Genomic DNA, 25000 nt, shown 5'->3' with positions numbered 1-25000 from the left:
ACTTGTAGATAATATAACAATATAACCTTTACTTATATAACACTTCTACTCCTACCGACTCCACAAAGCTCCCAGCTGTCCGCCCTGGGCCACAACATTCTACCTGCCCACCCTCCTGGCGGCCTTAGGCCGCCTCTCGCAACCTGCAGTCCTTCACGTCATGCCCTAATCAATATATTCCTACATAGTTGTAAATAATATACCAATATAACAATATAACCTTTACTTACCTGAATAACCATAAAAATTATTGGTTGCAAACTTGATAATATGCTTTGAAAGTACAAAACTCGAGTTACGATAAAATCGACTTACGTCATGTTTCAGGAACATAATTCTGACGTAACTCGGGACCTTACTATGTGTATATATATATATATATATATATATATATATATATATATATATATATATATATATATATATATATATATATATTTCTATCTCTGCCTATCTCCTCCACTGATGCTTATCACGGAGGTAAAGAAACCTCTAAGGCTACAGACAGCACTGAGGTGTCTATTCCCCCCATCTCTCTCTCTCTCTCTCTCCTACTTAAAACTTCATTTATTCAAAGAACTGTGTTTACAGGATCTTCAATGACCTTTTCTGTGATTATTAGAGCACCAAGTCTCTGCAATCTCTCCAACTTCCTTATATGCTTCTTTTTATAAGGGGACCAAACCACTCCAGCATATTCCAATCTTGGTCTAATTACCGTACTAATTAATTTCTTCATCATATCTTTATCCATATAATGGAAGGCTAATCCAATATTTCTTATCAAATTATACTTTTCTCCAAACATCTTATCAATATGAGCCTCAAACTGCCCATGGTCTTGTATTATCACTCCCAAATCCTTTTCCTTTTCCACCTTTTTCAACACTACTTCTTCACCCATCTTATATGACCCTCTTGGCCGTCTTCCACTCTTCCCCATCTCCATCACATGACTTTTGCTCAGATTAAATTCCATTTCCCACCTCTTGCTCCACTCCCAAATCTTATCCAGATCTGCCTGTAAAATTTCACAATCTTCTTCACTCTTCACACACCTACACAACTTCGCATCATCCGCAAACAAATTAATATAACTGTTTACTCCCTCTGGCATGTCATTAATATATACAAGGAAAAGTATTGGTGCCAGCACTGAGCCTTGTGGGACTCCACTCTCCACCACCAACCAGTCCGACTTTGCATCCCTTATTACCGTTCTCATCTCCCTCCATCTCAAGTAGTTTTCCATCCACTTTAAAACTTTTCCTTTCAATCCTCCATAAATCTCTAATTTCCATAGCAGTCTCATGTGAGGTACCTTGTCAAAAGCTTTCTTTAAATCCAAATATACACAGTCCATCCATCCCTCTCTCTCTTGTATTTTGTCACCCACTCTTGAATAAAAGCTCAGTAGATTTGTTACACATGACCTCTCTTTCCTAAAGCCAAATTGATGATCCGATAATAACTTATGATCCTCCAGGAACCGTATCCAATATTTCTTTATCACCCTCTCACAAATCTTACCGACCACACTTGTTAGAGACACAGGTCTATAGTTAAGAGGCTCTTCCTTACTGCCTCCCTTATAAATGGGCACCACTTCAGCTCTTTTCCACTCCACCGGTACTTCCCCTGTTTCTAATGAGCACCTTATAATATCATATAATGGATATAATGTGTGTGTGTGTGTGTGTGTGTGTGTGTGTGTGTGTGTGTGTGTGTGTGTGTGTGTGTGTGTGTGTGTGTATTTACCTAGTTGAATTTACCTAGTTGTAGTTTTACAGGGCCTGGGCTTTATGCTCGTGTGGCCCAGTCTCCATATCTACACTTATCCAATTTCTATTTAAAACTATGCACACTCGTTGCTGACACCACTTCCTCACTCAAACTGTTCCAAGTCTCAATACATCTTTGCGGGAAACTATATTTTTTAACATTTATCAGACATCTTCCCTTCCTCAGTTTCTTAATATGCGATCTTGTGCTTCTAATGTCATATTCTTCTCTCAGAATTAGTTTCTCATTATCCACTTGGTCCAATCCATTAATCAATTTATAAACTTGTATCAGATCCCCTCTCTCTCTTCTCTGTTCCAGGGTTGGTAGATCCATAGATTTTAGTCTCTCCTCATATGTCATCCCTTTAAATTCTGGAACCATTCTTGTAGCCATTTTTTGTAGTCTCTCCAATTTCCTTATATGTTTCTTTTTATGGGGGGGTCCACACAACTCCTGCATATTCCAATCTAGGTCTTATTTTAGTACTTATCAATTTCTTCATCATTTCTTTGTCCATATAGTGAAATGCTAATCCAATATTACTTAGCAATTATATGTGTGTGTATTTACCTATTTGTGTATTACAGGGCCTGAGCTAAGCTCTCTGTGTCCTGTCTCCTTGACTACTCCTTTCATATCTCTCCTTCATCTGATTGACACACACCGCGTTAACGACATCACTGCTCAGTTTATTCCACTTATCAATACTACGATGCGGGAAACTGTATTTTCTCACGTCATTTAGACAGATGTCTTTTATTAGTTTTTTTCCATGTCCTCAGAGATGATTACTTGTGGTCACCTTTATCAATTCTCTGTCCAATGTGTCAACCTTGTTCACCAATTTATATATAGTTATCATGTCACCTCTTGTTCTTATCTCTTCTAATGTGGTCAGCCCCAGCTCCCTCAGTCTTTCCTCATAGTCTAACTCCTTAGATCCTGGTACCATCCTTGTTGCCAGCCTCTGTACCCTTTCCACCTTCTTCACATTTTTCTTCATGTGTGGTGACCAGACGCAAGCTGCATATTCTAACTGGGGTCTTATTAAAGTGCATAGTATCTTCTTCATCATTCCTTCATCTAGGTAGTGGAATGCAAGACCAATATTTTGAAGCATGTTATATGTTTTCCAAAATATCTTGTTAATGTGTTTCTCTGGTGACAGAGTGTTTTGCATGGTTACTCCTAAGTCTTTCCCCTCATTGGTCTCTTCAATTTTCTCATCACCCAGCCTGTAATCCCTGTTTGGTCTGTATCTACTTCTTCCCATTTTCATAACATGGCTCTTGTTTATATTAAATTCCATCTGCCACTCTTACTCCACTCATATATTTTATCAAGATCTTCCTGTAACTTGTTCTAATCTTCCACATTCTTTACTTTCCTCATAATTTTAGTATCGTCTGCAAACATGTTCATGTAACTGTCAATTCCTACTGGCATATCATTAACATAAATAAAAAACATGATGGGACCAAGCACTGACCCTTGTGGAACTCCACTGGTTACCTTCTTCCACTTGGACTTCTTTCCTCTCACCACTGTTCTCATTTCTCTTCCCACTAAGTAATTTTCCATCCATTTTGCTAGTTTATCATTTACTCCTCCAATCTTCTTTAGTTTCCACATCAGTCTATTGTGTGGTACTTTATCAAAGGCCTTTCTCAAGTCCAGGTAGATAGCATCCACCCATCCCTCTCTATGTTGTAGTATGTCAGTCACTCTTGAATAAAAACATAATAAATTGGATATGCACGATCTTCCTTTTCTGAAACCAAACTGTCTTTCACTCAGAATGTTTTCACTTTCTAGATACTCACTCCACTTAGCTTTAATTACTTCTTCACATACCTTGCACAATATACTAGTCAACGATACTGGTCTATAATTTAGCGGTTCCATTCTACTACCATTCTTATATATAGGCACAATGTCAGCTCTTTTCCACTCTTTCGGGACTAATCCTGTTCGTATGGAGGTTTCCACAATATCAAATACGGGTTCAACAATTGATCCTTACATTCATTTAGCAACCTCCCAGATATGCCATCAGGCCCCATTGATTTATTAATATCCAGATTGCTTATAATTTTCCTTACATCTTCCTTAGTAACCATGATGTCCTGCATTTGCTTTATTTCTGTAGGCCTTCCTCCCATAAAATGCTCCTCCTTTGTAAACACTTTGCAAAAGTTGTCGTTCAAAATTTCAGCTATATCTCCAGCATCTTCATATACTTCTTCCCTTTTTACCTTTTCTATTGCCTCCTTTTATTTAGTTTTCCATTTATGAATTTGTAAAACATTTTGGGTCACTATCACAGTTTTCCACCACCCTCTGTTCATATTCCTTCTGTGCAGTTCTCCTTACTTCAACATATCTATTCCTTGCTGTTTTGTAGACTTCCCTTGATAATACATCACTGTTTTTCTTAAGTTTCTTCCATGCCTTTTCTTTGTTCTTTTTTGCTTCTTCACAATTTCTATTAAACCACTGTTTATTATTTAAAGTCCTCTTTCTGTGATATTGCAAAAACCTTTTCACAGCAGAGTTATACAAATCCATAAATTTATCGTATTTCAATTGCATATCCCTTTCCTGGTATACCACGCACCAGTCAATTTCATTAAAGAACTCCTTTATATGGTTATAATTTGCCCTAGTATAATTTAATTTTTCCTCCCTGCGTTCCACAATCTTATTCGTGCTTAATTCCGTATCCAGCTCAAAGCTTAGGACATCATGATCGCTTTTCCCTAAGGGACATTCATGTTCAATTTCCTCTTTTAGAGAGATTCCCCTGGTAAATACCAAATCCAACCTTGCTGCAACATCTTGTCCCCTGCACCTTGCTGGTGATCTCACCCACTGTGTCATCAAGTTATTTGTTGCTACCTTTAACAATTCTTCTGCCCACTCACCACTGTTCACCACTTCGTAGTCTTCCCATAATATTTCTTTGCAATTAAAGTCTCCAACTATCATCACTCTATCCTTTCTGATGAGTTCTTGCTTCATTCTGTCTAGAATATTTCTCATCACCATTTGGTACTGTTCATATTCCCAAGCACTGGTGGTATGTATACTGTTATAATATTAATGTCCCTCTTGCCATCTGTTATAAGCATACTTATCACTTCCTCATTTCTCTTACTATAGTTCACCTCCTTCACTATCAGATCTTCCTTAGTAAGAACCATTATACCACCACCTCCTTTATTTTTTCTATCATTTCTCCATACTTTGTAGTGTTTTACAACAAACCAGTCTAGCTTTATTTCGGGCCTTAGCTTTGTTTCCACTACACACATTATGTCCGGTTCGTTATTTCTTAGGTAATCCATACATTCTAGCCTCTTAGACAGAAATCCATCTATGTTCGTGTAAGTCACTTTTATTCCATTCCTAGTCTCATTCTTCCATGTAATGCCTATTCCGTCTGTTTTATCCACCACTTCTTTAGCCTCCCATTTCTCATCCTCTAAAAAAAACTTGGTCTTTTCCTCCTCTGTTCTTTCGTCATTCCTCTCCTTCACTTCAGAGTTACAAGCTCCTTCATTTTCATTCGCTCATCTTGTGACACATTTCTTCTTATGTAAATTGTTTTGGTTTCCTCAGAGTCCTTAAGTTTCCAAGCCCTCCTCAACAAGGCCTCCGCTGCCACCTGAGACTTTAATTTCAATTTTAATGGTCTATTCTTGCCTTCCTTAAAAGCTCCCAATCTCACACTTTCTTCTACCTCAGCATATAGGTCCTCTTCTTCCATAGAAATCTTGTTCAGTAAAGACTTAATCCTGTCATTTTCCTTATCCCTCCTGTCCTGCCAGTTCCTGTTAGTTTCCTCTCGCAATCCTATTATGATGACACATTTTTTCTTTTCAGCAATATCTCTCACCACATACTCATTTTCCTTTAGTGCCTTTACCATTTCCCTCTGTGTAATCCCTTTATTTTCCTCTTCCTGCTTTTTTACTATCTCCCTAAATGACCTTTGTACCTCCTGATGTTCATGGTTCACTACTTTCATCCTGGTATCAATTAGATTAAGGCATTCCTCCTTCCTCAAGTCCCCTTCGGATATTTTTATCTCCATTTCCATGAGTTTAGCCTTCATCTCTTCACATTGTTTCCTTAGTTGTTGGTTTTCTTTCTCTATCTCTACTTTTTCCTTCAATAGCTCTTTATTCGCTAACGTTAACAAATAGATCTCTTTTTTGAACGAATCATTCTCGGCTAAAACTCTATCCAGTTTTTCTTCTATGGACAAAATCTTTAGGAACTTACTTTCCAGTGCCTCGATTCTTGCATCCATATCTAGTTTCTCCAGTCCTTTTGGCATAGTAATAAAACCTTCAAAGTCTCTAGCTTGTCTAGACGCCATTTTTGTTATCATCAGCTGATTACGGCCAAAACAATCACCGCCCACACTCTCCTCTCAGGGATCACTCTCCATATCCTTCACTTTCAACACTAAGCGACAGTAGGACATTAACAGGACACTAACTTAGAGTTACCGGCCCTGTAACACCATAGGTATTATCCTTCTTCCCGTCCTAAGCCGGAGACAAGCCGTCCTCTCAGCGACTGCGACGGTGTGTATTTACCTAGTTGTAGTTTTACAGGGCCTGGGCTTTATGCTCGTGTGGTCCCGTCTCCATATCTACACTTATCCAATTTTTCTTTAAAACTATGTACACTCTTTGCTGACACCACTTCCTCACTCAAACTGTTCCAAGTTTCAACACATCTTTGCGGGAAACTAAATTTTTTAACATCTCTCAGACTTCCCTTCCTTAGTTTCTTACTATGCGATCTTGTGCTTCTAAAGTCATATTCTTCTCTCAGGATCAGTTTCTCATTATCCACTTCATCCATTCCGTTAATCAATTTATAAACTTGTATCAGATTCCCTCTCTCTCTTCTCTGCTCCAAGGTTGGTAGATGCATAGCCTTTAGTCTCTCCTCATATGTCATCCCTTTAAATTCTGGAACCATTCTTGTAGCCATTTTTTGTAGTCTCTTTAATTTTCTTATGTGTTTCTTTTATGGGAGTCCACACAACTCCTGCATATTCCAATCTAGGTCTTATTTTAGTACTTATCAATTTCTTCATCATTTCCTTGTCCATATAGTGAAATGCTACTCCAATATTCCTTAGCAAATTATACGTCTCTGAAAATTCTATCAATATGGCTTACCGGTTGATTATTTTCTTCCATTGTCACTCCCAAGTCCTTTTCCTCTTTTACTTTTTCTAGTTCTACTCCATTTCCCATCTTATAGATTCCCACTGGTCGTCTTTCACTTTTTCCCATTTTCATGACATGGCTTTTGTCCACATTGAATTCCATCTCCCATTTTTTGCTCCATTTCCAGATCTTGTTTAAGTCTTCCTGTAGTATTTCACAATCCTCTTTTTGTTTAATGACTGCACAGTTTTGCATCGTCCACAAACAGATTTATGTAGCTGTTCACCCCCTCTGGCATGTCATTTATATATACAAGAAAAGTATTGGCCCAATACTGACACCTGTGGCACTCCACTGTCTACTGTTCTCCACTTGGACTTCATATCTTTAACTATCGTCCTTATTTCTCTCCCCCTTAAGTAATTCTTCATCCATCTCAATGTGCTTCCTTTTAAGCCACCCTTCTCCTCTAACTTCCATAGTAATCTTTCATGTGGCACTTTATTAAACGCTTTTTTTGTTATCTAAATAAATACAGTCAACCCATCCCTCTCTCTCTTGTACTTTATCAACTATTCTAGAGTAGAAACTCAATAAATTTGTTACACATGACCAACCTTTTCTAAAACCAAATTGGCTATTTCATAATATTTTGTTGTCTTCAAGAAATTCAATCCATTGCTTCTTTATTACTTTTTCACAAATCTTGCATATTACACTAGTTAGTGATACCGGTCTGTAATTTAAAGGTTCCTTCCGCTCTTATATATGGGAACCACCTCAGTTATTTTCCACTCCACTGGCACTGTTCCATTTTCAATTGAGTATTTTATGATGTTGTATATTGGACTTGTTAGTTCTTCCCTACATTCTTTCAGTATTCTGCCTGAGACTTCATCCGGTCCCATTGCCTTTTCCTCATCTAGTTCCGTCATCAACATTTTTATTTCAAGCTTGGTTACTTTAATCTCTTTCATATAGACAGTCTCTCTATTACCCTGTGGTCTTTCAAATTTGGAGGACAGGAAATGGCTTCAATTTATCTGGCATAACAGGAAGTTCCGCTTCACTTGTCTACCGCAGGGCCTGACTTCAGCACCTTGCATCTTCACTAAACTGTTAAAACCTGTCCTCTTGCACCTTCGTAAGCTGGGAATAATTGTGTCCAGCTATCTGGATGATTTTCTTTTCCTTGCTGACTCTGCTGAGTCTCTACGGGTTAATGTGACATATACCTTACATCTTTTTGACTCCTTAGGGCTTACTGCGAATCTTACTAAATCTGTCCTTACTCCTTCTCAAGAAATAGAATTTCTCGGGATAATTTTAAACTCTGTGTCTATGACGGCCACACTGATGGCCCGTAAGAAAGAATGCGTAAAGGCACAGGATTTGCTCCTTCTGGAAGGGGATGTTTCCTTACTTGCACTCTCCTCTTTCATAGGTATGGTCGTGGCTTCTGACCCTGCTGTGGAGTTGGCCCCACTCAGATATAAATATTTAGAAATTTTTTATAATAGGATGCTCTCTCTCCACCATGGGAATTATGACTCACATGTCGTTTTGGATGGTCATGCCCGAGAACTATTTACCTTGTGGGTTAATAATATAAACTCCCAAGTTAAGTCACTGCATTCTTCCCCCTTCCAACTTGAAATGTTTTGTGATGCTTCCCTGACTGGTTGGGGTGCTGTGGTCAAGGATGCCAAGACTAAGGGCCACTGGGCACATGATGAACTGGACCACATAAATTGTCTGGAATTGAAGGCAATCCTCTTGGGTTTACAGGCCCTTTGCAAGGATGGCAGGGATACTCACATCCGCATCCACTCTGATAATGCCACCGCAATCGCATGTCTAGACCGCTGTGGTAGTATGAAGCTTAGTTTCAACACTTTAGTTGAACAGATTTTTTTCAACACAACATATACAGGGTTTGCTTAACACATAAGACAAGGAATCTCGTGTGAGGAATTTGGATCCTGAATGGATGTTGCAGCCCCATATTTACCATAACTTATGTCAACTTTTTCTTGTGCCTGAGGTGGATCTTTTTGCCACTCGCATTAACGCTCAGTTATCTAATTATGTTTCGTGGAAGCCAGACCCATGTGCTATTCACAACAATGCTTTCTCACTGACCTGGTCACATAAGAAACTGTACGCCTTTCCACCTTTCAGCATAATCTCCCGAGTCCTGCAGAAAATTCAGGAAGACGAGGCTACAGTCTTGACGATCCTACCTTTGTGGCTAACACAAGTCTGGTTCCCAACAGCTCTCCACCTCCTGGCGGCAGCCCCTGTTCTCCTCCCTCGGCATCCTCTAGTCCTACCACAAGATCCAACCCTCACACATCCTCGGGCCCAAGGGTTGGTCTTAGCGGCAATGCTATTATCCGGGAATCCTTCGCTAGTCAAGGCCTATCGTCAGATGTTGCCAGGTTTTTGCTTAAATCCTGGAGGGCAAGCAAAAGGTCACAATATGGGCCACATATCCAAAACGGGTTGCATTTTTGCTTCTGCAGGGAAATTAATCCTTTTCAGCCACCTTTGAATGTCCTCTTAGACTACCTCTTCCTTGAATTTCAGAAGGGCACAGGCCGATCCTACACCTCAATGAATACCATTCGTTCAGCTATTTTGGCTGTAGCCACTTTCAACGATCGGTCTGTGGAAGAACATCCCTTAGTCGTCAGGTTCTTGAAGGCTGTCTTTCAGGAGAGACCATCTTTTCCCCGTTACTGTATCACTTGGAACCCTCATCTGGTTTTAGATTACCTTGTAGGTCTGGGACCCAATGGGGAATTATCCCTGATTCAGTTGTCACGCAAGTTAACTATTCTCATGCTGCTCCTTTCATGCCAACGCAGTCAAACCTTACATTTGTTAGACCATACTGTCTCTTTCAGGATAGCTGATCCCTTAAAGACTTCCCAACCAGGCAACCATGTCTCAAAATTGGTTTTTATGGCTTACCCCACAGACAGAGAGGTGTGTGTAGTCACTTCCATTGTGAATTATCTTGAATGCACCCGTGCCCTCCAGGGACCGTTCACGGGTTTTTTCTTGACCACAAAACCCCCGTTTCGAGTAGCCTCACGAGATACTTTGCGTTGTTGGACGAAAAACATCATGCGGTCTGCAGGCATTGACCTCAGTATCTTCTCTCCTCACTCTACCAGGTCAGCCTCAACCAGTAAGGCCGCCCTAAAACTTCCCCTGGCCACCATCATCTCCACTGTTGGATGGTCCCGGGAGTCCACCTTTATCAGGTTCTACAACCGACCTATAAGCCCCCTGGGACACTTTTCAAGTGCTGTCTTGTCATAGCTATGTAATCTGTATCCCATGCTGCCCTTTGGGGTTTTTTCTTGTCTTTTATTTTTGTTTCTTGTGTTTTTTGGTTTGGGAAATATAGCATGTTACTCAATTAGATTTTTCTTTATTGTATTTTCCCCTTTTTGGCTGGCATAGTTGGTTTGAGGAACCACTCTAAAGCTCTCGTCTACTACCGGTGACGTCAGTTAAATGGTTGTGAAGTGAAATGGTAGATTAAACAAATACTTACCAAGTGTGAAGTTTGATCTTCATTTCACGAACATTTAACTGCGTCACTGAGGTAGTAAACGCCCTCCCTGCCCAACCCAATACTCTTGTGACACTATGTTCAGAACCTTAGCTTGTCTGCTCATGGGTATACTAGCTGCTTGCTCAAACCTATGCTCTAAAGGACTGACGTGGCGCTGGCGCGACGAACATCTCGTTTACTACCTCAGTGACGCAGTTAAATGTTTGTGAAATGAAGATCAAACTTCACACTTGGTAAGTATTTGTTTAATCTATCAATATCTGATCTAAATAGTTATTGTATAAAATATTAAAATAAATTTCACATGAATAACATAAACACAAGAAAAAACATTGAAATTAAGATGAATTAAAAAAAATAATCATTGTAATTAACTCCTGTTGCAATGTCATGTGTCGTTACATAAGTGCCCCTTAAAACCCATAAAAATCATAAAATATCATAAGCAAATACATTATTGAATAAATTAATAAAACACAAGTTAGATAATTAAAATAGCACAAAAGGAAAGCAATAAAATTAAGATAAATGAGAAGAATTTTATACATACTCTGATTTGTGTCTCCCCAAGGCTGGAGAGGACTTTGCACAACGACTATTCACTCAAACAAATGCTCCTAGACAGTGAACTCCAAGTTTTACAAGAGATTATATTCCAAAGGCATCCATTAAGTGCTATAATCCACATGAGAGGGAGAAAGAGGCATGAGAGTGAGTGTATTTACCTAGTAGTATTGTACAGGGTTCAAGCAGGGTTCATAGTGTCGTTTCCATGTCTCCATTTATTCAATTTTTCTATGAAGTTATGCACATTATGTGCTGTAACAACTTCATCATTCAATGCATTCCACTTTTCCACTGCTCTATGTGGAAAACTGTATTTTCCAATATCCTTCACACACTGCCTCATCCTAATTTTCTTCATATGTCCTCTTGTCCTTCCAGTTTCTTCTGTCACCAGCACCAGGTCTTCCTTGTCTATCTTTTCAATGCCATTTACTATTATATACATTGCTATCAGGTCTCCTCGTTCTCTTCTATATAGTAAGGTTGGCAGTCCCATTTCCTTCAGTCTTTCTTCATAAGTTAGGTCCTTTAGTTCTGGCACCATCTTTGTAAAGAATCTTCTGCATCCGTTCTAATCTTCTTATATCGTTTTTCAAGATCAGTGACCACACTGCTGCTGCATATTCCAACTTTGGACGTATCATGCTCGTAATAATTTTTTCATCATATCTTTGTCTAAGTATTGAATATTAGTCAACATTTCTTATGCTAATCCAAAAATCTTACTTATGTGTTTTTCAGGGTTCAGATTTTCCTGTAAAACCCCTCCCAGATCTTTTTCCTCTTAAGTCTTCATTATTTGTTCCTCTCCCATCAGATAGTTCCATACAGGTCTTCTCTTACTCTTTCCAATTCCATCATGCGACATTTCTTAGTACGTAATGAACTCTAACTTTCACTTCTCACTCCACTTGTAAATTTTGTTTATATCTTCCTGTAGCAGCAAACAGTCCTCTCGGATTTTCATTACTTATAGCAATTTTGCATAATTAATCAGCAAACAAATTAATAGAACTGATCACCCAATTTAAATGTTATTTACATATACTAAGAACATAATGGGGGTTAACACTGACCCTTGTGGCACTCCACTTATTACTTCACCCGAAGATGAATATGTATCACTGATCACAGTTCTCATCTCTGTTCTTCAAGTAATTCCTTATCCAATCTAACAAAATTCCTCTCAGTCCTCCTATGCTCCCTAACTTCCAAAGTAGTCTGCTATGACAGACTTTTTTTATGTCCAGGTATACCCTGTCCACCCATCCATCTCTGCTCTCCAGTCCTTCTGTTACTCTTCAGTAGAAACTTAATAAGTTCAACACACATGACCGTCCTGTCCTGAACCCAGATTGTCTGTCAATATAACCTGTTCTTTTTCCAGATATATAACCCATTTTACTTTGATAACAATTTCACATATCTTCCCCATAACACTTGTGACACTGGTCTGTAATTTAATGGCTCAAGTTGACTTTCCTCCTTTAAATATTGGGATTATGTTGGTTCTCTTCCATTCTAGTGGTTCTCTTTCTTCTTTTAATGAACTTGTAACCATTCCCCAAATTGGATCTAACAGCTGGTCTTTATATTCTTTTAGTGCCCAGCCTGATACACCATCTGGCCCCATTGCTTTTCTGACATCCAAATTATCTATTAGTCTTCCAATATCTTCTTTGTGCTCTATGATTTCCTGCAATCCTTGGCAATGGAATGTCCAATTTGGTGCTATAAATTCCTCTTCTTCAGTGAACACAATTTTGAAGCTCTCATTCATTATTTCACTCATGTCCTTTGCTGTTTGGTATGTCTTCCCTCCTTTAATTATTTTTTCTATTGTTTCCTTATTCTTTATCTTACCATTTACAAATTTTTAGAAAAGCTTGGGTTCATCTTCGCTTTTAACATCACATCTTTCTCAAAGTTTCTGTCTTTCTCTCTCCTTATGCTAATATATTCATTTTTCACATCCTTATACTGCTGTCTATTGTTTTCATTTCTCTGCTTTTCTAATTTCTTCCAAGCTCTATCTTGCTCCCTTTTAGCTTCTATACATCTGGCATTGTACCAAGCATATACCCTTTTCCTTGCTCTATACATAGTTATGTATTTCTTCACTCTTTCCTTATATTTTTTAAGAAATATGTCATATATTCCCAGTATTGCCCTTCCATTCATAATGTTCCTCCATTCAATATCAGCAAAAAATGTTACGCATTACATTATGCGAGAGGGTTTTTGAGTATAATTTCATATATAATGTAGGTACTTTTTCACCCTTATGTTGTTCACATGTGGAGATTAGAAATTTTGCCCTGACCCTCTGAAGGGCCAATAGGAACGTGTCACATTTCTGGACGTGTATTACAGTTAAGGATGATTTGATATGTATAATGTATGTGCCTTCGTCCTTATGTTGTCCACACATGGAGTTAAAACCTGACTCTATGAAGGACCAATAGGAATGAATGTATTATGTTTCTGAATGTGTATTAGAGAGTTAAGGATGATTTGACATGTATATTTGATGTGCCTTTGCCTATATGTTGTCCACATGTGGAGGTAAAACCTGAATCTCTGAAAGGCCAACAGGAACCTGTCACGTTTCTGGACATGTATTACTGTAAAGGATAATTTAACAAGTATACTGTATGTGCCTTTGCCCTTATGTTATCTCTGAATGGTCAATAACAAAACTGATCATATTTTGGGCATGTTAGGTGCTTGAAGTGTGACTATGTGTCGGATATGACGTCTGACCTTGTATAATGGAGATTGTTTATGGAAAAAGAATAACAAAAAAGTATTTCTCGTTTAGTGTGTGTTCTTTATGTGCGAATTCGCTAAGATGGGACATTAAAAATATTAAAATCAATTAAAATTGTGCGATCTGTTTGCACAATTTTAATTGATTGCGAATTTGCCCCAACCCCATTTCAAACAGTGTGCCAGATGCGTAGTTCTGCTGCCTTTGGATAGGCGGCCGCTCCCGCTTCCAGTTCAATGCTTACAGCTCAGCTCTCTTGTGTTTACAGTCACAGGCAGCACAAAGATGGCAAGTGACTGTGAGGGACTGTGAGAAGTGAGGGAGCATCATGTAAAGTGTTAATGGGTGCTTTATTTACATATAGATTTACATATATATTTAGAATGATACATTTTTAGAAATGTTCACTTTATTAGTCAAATAAATGTGTTTTTCATAAAAAAAGGAAGTTTTTTGGGCCAGAAATCCATCCCCCCTATTATCCATTGTTTCTTATGGGGGAAAATAGTTTTTTTTTGTGCGATTTCAGTTTGTTTGATGCCTGTAGGAAGCCATATATCACACAAAACGAAAAATACTTGTACATACGTACATGATAGGCTCAGCAAGGAAGAACAAGTAAACTAAAAGGCAGCAAAAGTTGAAAGGTTGTGGTTCCTATCTAGAGAGGAGAGGAACCTGTAGAGTCATGGACAGACCCTTTCTATAGTTGGTAATACAGTCCTGATATTTTTTTATGTGAGTGGAAGGAGGAACAAGAGGTAGGATCTTTAGATTAAGATTTTATATATGTGGTGCAATTTTGACAATTAGCTGTGTCACAGCTAGGGTCATAGATACCTATTTGCGCTAGAATTTCTAATGGTCTCCAATTTCCTGGTGCAAAGGGGTGTCTTAGATCATTTGGAAACCGATGTGCAGAAAAAAATACGACAAGAATTGCTGCACAAGTGTATTTCAAATTAAAAACAAACCTTAATGTTATTATTCATACTTACTGGTGTATGATAAGGCTTTGTTAATTGAATTACAAGATTTAACTAAAAATAGATAATGATTTATTTTTAAGTAAGTATGAGCAGTAAAAATAAAAGGATGTTGACTTCAGTTTATGCATTTTATCTAGGAATGTTGAAAAATAATGGATATCACTGTCACATCCTATATATGAAGGTAATCAGTGAAATAAAAAAAAAAGAACAACACCGCTGGCAGACGTAAAACGTACTAGGGTGAGCGCCATTAGGAAGACTGCCTGGTAAGGAGTGTACACTGCTGGTCAGAGCGGAAGGCACGGTACCTGTGGCATCCTGAGGAGATTAATGACACAGAAAATATGTTTCAATGAGGGTACTTACCTAAACTAGTAATTGATAGAATGCCCTCGCGTCTTCTTGACCTTAAGAGTCTCTAGGGAAGTGAATCACCCAGGTGGTGGAGATACTGAGCGTCAATATTGTCCCATATGTCCTGAATAGTGGCTTGGAGGCGTGGGAGGGAAGAGCTATCTCTCTCCTTTAGCTTCAGTTTTATGTACACCCACAGATTTTCTATAGGATTAAGGTCTGGTGAATTTGTGGGCCAAGGTTTTAAAAGGTTGACATTGCAGATATCAAACCAATCAACAATTAACTTTGCCGTATGGCACGGTGCACCATCTTGCATGAAGGTATCAGCATTGCACTTTTCCATACACTCATCTAACTTCTCTAGAATTAGCTCAAAGTAGTTATTTTAGTTTAAACAAACATTCTTAGGCAAAAACACTAATTTTCCAAGACCATAGTAAGAAAAACGTCCCCGCATCATCAAAGAATCTGGGTTTTAATATGTGTGTTGTTTAACATGGATCGTAACGGTTACTACCAGGTCTGCGGTACACACGGTTTCTCTGGTTGTCTGTAACCTGAAAGCTTGCCTCATCTGACCAAAGTATCCTATGCCACTTACCTGAGCCCCAAACTTTGTGCTGAAACACAAAATGCAAGCCTACTGTTAAGATGACCACTTATGAAGCAAGGTTTTGAAACTGTGCGGCAACTCTGTTATCCCATGTCGCCTTTCACATATCTCCGCACACTCCTTTCACTCATTCCAGCCAGGAAAGAGGGTTCCTGGCCTTAAGTTCCTTGCTGTGTATGCGAGGGTTGGCCTCAAGCTGTCTTCAAATAATGTTCAGAGGTATCTAGCTCACACTGCACTTACACCTTTCAAGTTTGTAATATGTGGCGAAGCGTCTCTTCCTTCCTCACGATAAATTTTGGTCGAACATTGAACAGTTCTGAGAGCTATGCCAGTGTTTGCGGCAATTTTTTTATTTGATTTATTCTCCCTCACTAAGGCACAAATGATTGAGATTTAGGCCTTACTAATTAGTTTTCTAGGTCCCATAATAGGTAGTAACAGGGCACAATGGTAAGCTCACGCATCCACAAAAAGGGGCCGTGAGGGGGGGGTGAAAGAAAATTCAAATGCAAGCACACGAACCACAAGCGAACGTTGACTAAGGAAACATATCATCTATTTTGATTACTAGAGCTGCAGAGTTGTCAGATAGCGACATACAACAAATAACGCCGTATGTTTAGGAGTTAAGAAGGGATGAATGAAATTTGGTCAGAGTGGAAGTCGTGGTCCCTTTCGCGCCTTCCGCCTGACCAGCAGTGTAAACAATAGCTGATGTCACGTGAGGTAGGGATGGTAAGTCTGTATCCCATGAGGTTATGGCAAATGGGTCTGGAAACAATATTAAATTTCCATTTACAGAAATTGTTCTTCTTGAGGTAGCAGTTCCCTCAAAATCACTTCCCTGGATTATTTCAGTTATGCCTGGGTTAGCAATGGCCTTCTTGACCATACAAACCAGATCAGCTTTACCGTACCCAAAATACGGTATAGCTCTTGCTTTCAGGAATACCATTAAATCTGGTGCAGTCCAAGATGTTGGTGTTGAAAAATTCATTTTTGTTTTGGAATTGGTGCACAGTGCGGTGTTGTTGTTGTGGCTTGCTCGCTGCCGCCACCACCAGCGAGCCAGCCAAGGGTAGTAATCATAATGGAAATAATTAAATCCCCGATACAAAATTATATTTTCTATACATTATATGGATTTGTCTATTGTTTAGTACATTCAAATGAAAGTATATATTGGTATACATCCATTGAGGTCAATAGAAAATGACAAATTGCCTGTCTTGATACAATTATGTGGTATTTTAAGAATATAACCTGAAATTATTAATAAAGGCTCAAACAATGTCATATGCTGTCAGTTATCATGAGATTAATTGACCTAAATTTCAGACGCATTAATGTGCAACGGTACACCTGTGTAAGCTTAATTAAAGCTTGCCCCAAAAAGTATTTATTTTCCGACAAGAATTACAAAACCTGCCGCTGTCTGGTATCAAAACGCTGACTGCAAGGTGGCTAATTGATACAGTACTAGATACTGGAGTATTACTTGTAATAAATATGAGAAAGTTTTCAAGTTGCTACTTTGATATTTTGATGCATCAATGGTAAAGTTGACACTTGTGAATTGGTGGAAGTTTTATGTTGATTTGATATTGATTCAGGGTTTGCAAAGATAAGCTGACAAATTTGTGGAGAACATTGGTTGAACTTGCATGGCAAATATTAAAGGAATTTTGATTAGTGGTGTATTTAGTTTTAGTTGAATTAAATGTAGAAAATCTATGCAGTGTATGCTGTATTACCTACAATAAGGATTAAGTCTACATACACAACTGTGCAATTGCAACTTGAAGGAACCAAAACTGGTGGCACCAGTGGGATGATTACTGGAATTACAATCATTGCAAGAGTATAATTGTGCGTGAAGACAAGAACTTTTGTTTAACTACGTTGAATGTCACACATATTAGTAGATGTTGTAGAGTAACAATGAGGAAAACTTTATTAATATCAGTGGTTGGTATTGCAGAGTGGTATATGAAACATATAATTCATACATCATGTCAATGCTCAGTATCGATTAACGGTAGAGTAAGCCAGGGGTTGCCAATCACATTTCCTAGAATAATGCAGTCATCCCCCATTTTTCATTTCTCCCCCACTATCCCACCGTACCGAATGTAAAATGTATTACCAGCACACATGCATGGATAAAGGATTTAGAGAACTGAACAAGGACAAATTGGACAGATGAAGGCAGAATTGAGTTGGTCTAACAACATGCATTAGACAGCGCATATATGCACATGACACACTGTGCCACAAAATATCAAAACATTTGGGATGAAGTGAAGAGGAATTTCCTTGAGATTTATCCAGAGGATAGATTGCTCCCAAGCTGGATTAGTGAGTTGTCATCTGTTTCTCGCCAACCCAGAGAAAATAACAGCTTTTTATCAGAGTAGAAGGGATAATAACAAAATTAGAGGCTATGAAACCAACAGGTAAGGAGGTATATAACAATATATTTGTCTCCATTATTATGAATACTTTACCAAAGGATTTCTCATATATTCTGGCTGATGCCAATATGAAGAAGCCTATTTCAGTGTACAAGAAAGCTCTAAAATATGCTACATCACACCACAGTCTTCAGCTTAACGACGCTGCAGTGAGGAAGGAAAACAGTTATTCCTGTGAATGCTGTGAGTTAACCCTTAACATCCGGGGATTTGACTTAATTTCCATCTGCTACAGCGGGTAAAAGTCACACCTGTCGAAAATGCTAAAAGAATTTTTTCCTTATAAAAGCATATTTCTCTTTGTTATTCTGAGTACAACGACATAGTTTTCAACATGTTATGACCTCTAAGAGCAAAGTTATTGCATATCAAAATATTCTCCCTGAACCTGTGGCAGAACCTGCCCCTGTGGCAGAACCTGCCGCTAAGAAATACCCCACAAGCTCCAATAACATAGTGTGCATGCTCTCTCTCTCTCTCTCTCTCTCTCTCCTTTCGGACACTTGAATTTGATGTAAAAGTAGGAACTTTTGCACTTTCATGTCTTGAAAAAGCAAACTTAGATATATGAAATGATGTGCAAAACAGGAAATGTAAAAGAAACCACATATTACAAGTATTGTGGATTTCTATAATAAATGGAATCTGGCAACTCTTATTGGCAATGGAAGTCACATGACTTGGCTGACAAGCACAGTCTTGTAGAAGCAACCATAGGTGACACACACCAGCGCATTGCTCGAGGGAAGTACGTGAGGTTTATGAACGTCGCTGTGAAAGTTGGTCTCTGTCTCCCAGATCACTATCGAATCACTACTGGAGTCTTCAATTTCTTCTGTCTCAATAAAAAAAATCACTGTCTTCATTTTCATCGCTATCCTCAATGTCACTATCGAGTAACACTGACATAACATCACTCGGAGTACTGCTTCCTCCCTTCAGGTCACGCGGGTTGCAAAATGTTGCCTCCAAATGGGAAAAGATGACCTACACTGCTGGTCAGAGCAAAAGGCGCGAAAGGGACCACGACTTCCATTCTGACCAAATTTCATTCATTCCTTCTTAACTCCTAAATATACGACGTTATTTGCTGTATGTTGCTATCTGACAGCTCTGCAGCTCTAGTAGTCAAAGTAGATGATAAGTTTCCTTAGTCAACGTTTGCCTGTGGATCGTGTGCTTGAATTTGAATTTTCTTTCATCCCCCCTCACGGCCCCTTTTTGTGGATGCGTGAACTTACCATTGTGCCCTGTTACTACATATTAAGGGACCTTGGAAACTAATTGGTAAGGCCCAAATCTTAGTCATTTGCACCTTAGTGAGGGAGAATAAGTCAAATAAAAAAAATTGCCTCGAGCACTGGCATAGCTCTCAGAATTGTTCAACATTGGACCAAAATTTATCATGAGGGAGGAAGAGACGCTTGGCCACCACCTTATAACCCTGAAGGGCGTAAGTGCAATGTGGCCAAGAGAACTCTGAACATTATTCAAAGACAGCTTGAGGCCAACTCTCACATACACAGCAAGGAACTTAAGCGGGCTGTCCGGTGAGATTTTTCAAAAATCGAAAATAAAGAGGTATGTGGGTAATTTTTTTTCGCTGATAGATGTTTATTACACGATGTTAGTTTAGTAGTTTCAAGTGAATTGACCCATAAATAACTGCGTGAAAAAAAAAAATCAATTTAAAAAAAAATTTCCTATAAACTTTGTCATTAGAGGACATATTTCAATTTTGCCAGTACGGATATGATGTATGTCGTATACCAAAACTTTTCACCTCATAGAATTTTTATTTTTTTATTTTGATGGCCATTATGATTTTTTTTTTTTCGATTTTTTTTATATAAAATTAAATTGCGGCACTTAAAAAAAAAAAAAAATCCAAATTCTAGGAGGTGGAAATGTAGCAACTTCATTGAGCTTCAAAATGATACCTCAAAATTGAAAATCCACTGAGAAATGTGGGAGATGATTTAATTTGAATGATAAAAAGTGGAAACTGAGAAAAAGGCAAAAACCCCAGAGATGTCATTTTGGTCCTCTATGACCTTGTACTCGTACATTTATTTGGGTTGGATATTTCGTGCTCATACACCACCATGTCCATCATATATCCTTTTTAGGCATGTTTAGAATATTCTGTAAGACTCATATGACACCTGGCTGCCTCTACAATGATTGTAGTTATTAGTCACTCGAAGACGAGGGTGTCTCCCATCCATGCATGGTCGTTACAACTTGTAATTTCCACTTGCACCGTTTGTTTAGATATTGTAAGGCAAAAAAGGCAGGTAAAATAGTCTGAATTGTGGCTTGCAAGGTGTGAAATAACGGGCGAGATACTCAATAGATCCTCCTCCCATCGCAGTCACATGGACAATGAAATGGAAGGGGAGAGGGTGTGTTTCTGTGTATGCCATAGTACTAAGTTGCCAGCCCCCACCTTTCCTTACCAAAGAAAGCTTTTTCCGTGTTTATTATCATCATTTATGGTACAGAGAGTGGGGAGGGGAGAAGCCCCAGGCTGTGGTGGGCGTGGCAGGGGCCTTTTAAAGTTTAAATACCCGACGTATTTTAGCGTATTTCCCCAAAATACTCCATCACTATGTTGCCATATGTTTGGGGATGCTTTGGTGGTGTTTTGGGGGTTTTCGATATTTTTCAGATTTTTCGATACCATGGCTACCGAACGATCCCCTTAAGGCCAGGAACCCTCTTTGCTGGCTGAGTGATTGAAAGAAGTGTGCGGAGATATGTGAAAGGCAACATGTGATACCGGAGGTACCGCGCAGTTTCAAAATCTTGCTTCACACAATGGTCACCATAACAGCAGGCTTGCATTTTGTGTCTCAGCACAAAGATTGGGACTTAGGTAAGTGGTGTAGAGAACTTTGGTCAGATGAGGCTAGCTTTCAGGTTACAAACAAACAGAGAATCCGTGTGTACCGCAGACCCGGTAGTAACCCATTACGATCCACGCTACACAAGACGCACATTAAAACCCAGATTCTTTGATGGTGTGGGGTTGTTTTCTTTACTATGGTCTTGGAAAATTAGTGTTTTTACATAAGAATGTTCGTATGAACTAAAATAACTACTTTGATCTAATTCTAGATGAGTTAGATGAGCGTATGGAAAAGTGCAATGCTGATACCTTCATGCAAGATGGTGCACCATGGCATATGGCAAAGTTAATTGTTGACTGGTTTGATTTCTCCAATGTCAGCCTTTTAAAACCTTGGCCCGCACGTTCGCCAGACCTAAACCCTATAGAAAACTGAAGCTAGAGGAGAGAGAGATACCTCCTCCCTCCCACGCCTCCAAGCTGCTATTCAGGACATATGGGACAATATTGACGCTCAGTATCTCCACCACCTGGGTGACTCACTTCCCTAGAGAATCTCAAGGTCAAGAAGGCATGAGGGCATCCTATCCATTACTAGTTTAGGTAAGTACCCTCATTGAAACATTTTCTGTGTCATTAATCTCCTTCGCAGAATGTCGCCTTCCATTCTAACCATCAGTGTATTGTGTGGGAACATGTATCTCAAGGCTCGAGGAGGTGAGCAAGAAAAGTTGCCAGATACCTCCACTTGCCCCATGGCCAATAGTGAAGGGGGAGAGATTCAAATGTTTAGAGTGGTAAAACCATGATTCCCTGAACGATCCCCACCTCTTCACATGTGATGGTACAATCTTCCTCATTAAGGGTTAATGCAGTTACACAAGATCAAACAGTGTATTGCACTCAAAATAACAAATTATATGCACTGTCAGAGGAAAGGTTGAAAAAACCACACTATTCAAAATTGTAGAACTATAGAATGCTTTAGATGTCATAAGTGAGGTTACTTTGCAAGACAGTGCACAGTGATATTACCACCAGGGGTGCAGCCACAAGTAACTTCTTTCACTTGTGGAGTACAAGGACAAACCAATAGAGAATGTAGTTGTAACACATGTAGATACACTGCAGGACACACACACACACAATACATATATATATATATATATATATATATATATATATATATATATATATATATATATATATATATATATATATATATATATATATATATATATATATATATATATATATATATATATATATACACACACACACACACACACACACACACACACACATATATATATATATATATATATATATATATATATATATATATATATATATATATATATATATATATATATATATATATATATATATATATAAGCAGCGTACTGTAGTATACCCATCCACCATTTTTAAAAAGTCTCAGAAATCAAGTTCAAAGTTTTTTTTTCTTTAAAGATTGATATCATGAAGAGTATTACACCTAGGGTAATGGGGTTTGCATCATCTTAAAGCCTATCATCTCTACTTTGCTCCATCAACTTTTTGTTAAGATACACTCCCCCTCCCCCCACATCATTAACCAAAAAAGATGAGGAATTGGCCAAAAAAAAGTTTTCATTTTATGCAAGAACCATTACACCTGGCAGAGGTTAGCGTGTTCTTTTATGTTATACAATGATGGTGAGTGTCAATAGAGTGTTTGATAATGATTTTGTTAAGCTATTGCCATAAAATATTTTTTTATAATTTTTTTTCTGAATGTTATAAATACGTTGCATTTTCTTTTTCTTGCCTTTCCTTGCTTTTGCCTTTTTTTTTGTCATCAAGAGAATCACAGTGACTACACACTGTTGGTCATAGCTTGAATTGGTAATTGCCTAGTAAGAACCAAAGTTTGCATCCCGTACCACACGAAGTACCCATGGCTGAAAACTGCAACATTGATGCAATAGCAAACAAAGTAACAACAGAAGCACTAAGAATAATAAGGTTTTACATTATTCTTATTCTTATTAAAAGAAAAACACAACAATGGGAGACGTGGCAGTCTCATGCAATCCTGTTAGAGGCTGTATAATTTTCCTCTTCTTCTGGCCATAAAACATCCTTTTAGAAACATGTACACCTGTGGAAGGCATAGTCTCCACATCATCCACACGTTCACTATCACTAGACATTATTTTCCTCAATTATGATCACTGAAAACACTGATATGTTAAGAGCAACACGTGCTGCATGACAAGCTTGTAAGCAAAAACTCAAGCTCGGGACGAGAGCGGGAGCAATACTATAGCTTGCACTAGAGGCTGGGGACGAGACTATTCACATATTTCTTCACATCCACCACGTCCACATGAAAGTATATGGTCTGATTGACCGTGTGATAGCATTATCTCAAATTTGAGCAGGATGGCGCTTGGGTATACTATAGCACGCAAGGCCTCATATATATATATATATATATATATATATATATATATATATATATATATATATATATATATATATATATATATATATATATATATATATATATATATATATATATATATATATATATATATATATATATATATATATATATATATATATATATATATATATATATATATACAGGCAACCCCCGCTTAACGAAGGGGTTACATTCCTAAAAAACACTTCATTAAGCAAAACTTCGTTAAGCTAACCGATTATAACAAGTTTGATCTCTGATTTGAACTTCCATTGAGAGTAAGCAAAGCGAGAGTGCATCATAGTACAGTAAAAAGTTTAATGAAAGTAAAAATTATGAAGTTAAACATTTAGGTAGTTTAATTCAAATCATTATAATGTACACTAATGTATGTATGTACGTAACTTTATAATGTTGATGATCTTAACTTTATTAAGGGAGGGAGAGTGAAACGGGAAATACACTAACCGGCAACCTGTGGAATGTAAACAAAATGCGCATCATGGTACCGCATACAAAACTTATGTACCACATTTCCACAAGGCTTTCCATTTTATCCATTGTAGAGTCACGAGTTCTTTTAGCTTTCAAGAAAGATACGGTCTCACCAGCCTTCTTAATAGAGTCTGCTGACTTGAAAATAGTAGACAGTAGATGGAGTCAAGATGGTGGTCAGCAATGTTATTAGTTTTCTGATCTCTCTCTTGTCTGTGAATAATACCCAGCTTCACTGCGAGAGTAAGACACTTCCTGGTCTTAAGAACGTTAGGCCACATTGCAGGGCGTTTTGGTGGTAAGTTGAACTAGGGAAGATGAGCTGCTGGTGACGCTGTGATGTTTTGACTGGGGAGTGAGTGATGCGCGTGATCTTGATCTTGATCTTGATGCTACAGGTGACGTAGAATTTCTTCTGAGTCGGGCCTTTGTATCGGTAGCGCCTGTGTTGTCCACGAGAGGCTTCATCTTGATCTTTATTCTACAGGTGTCTCAGGATTTCTCCTGAGGAATGCCTTAGTACCAGCAGCTCCTGGTGTATTCAAAAGCCTGTCAGCTTGCATGATACGGTGGGGCTTTCAAATTTTGAAAAAATTACCTGGATAAAACTTTGTTAAAGGGAGTTTGGTGTTCGTTAAACAAGCAGATGGTAGTAAAACGAAATCTTCGTTCTAGCGAAATTTCGTTGTGTGAATCTTCATTAAACGGGGGTTGCCTGCATATATATATATATATATATATTTTTGGTAAGAGGCCATTGTTTATGCATATTTTGTTGAAGTCTACAGCGGTAACTGCATTGTTTATTTTGTAGTTTATTTTTTCTCTTTTCCTTGCAAGAA

At 38.3% G+C, this 25000-nt stretch overlaps 1 protein-coding gene across 1 annotated transcript in view; it reads right to left on the bottom strand.

Moving 5' to 3' along the window:
- Positions 1 to 25000, bottom strand: part of LOC123516433 — a 214205-nt gene that overhangs the window by 126553 nt on the left and 62652 nt on the right. The window lies entirely within an intron of this gene.

Source organism: Portunus trituberculatus, chromosome 41 (genome assembly GCF_017591435.1).
Source record: "Portunus trituberculatus isolate SZX2019 chromosome 41, ASM1759143v1, whole genome shotgun sequence".
NCBI classification, from domain to species: domain Eukaryota; kingdom Metazoa; phylum Arthropoda; class Malacostraca; order Decapoda; family Portunidae; genus Portunus; species Portunus trituberculatus.
The sequence above is the reverse complement of the archived record's forward strand: the minus strand, read 5'-3'. Positions and strand labels throughout refer to the sequence as shown.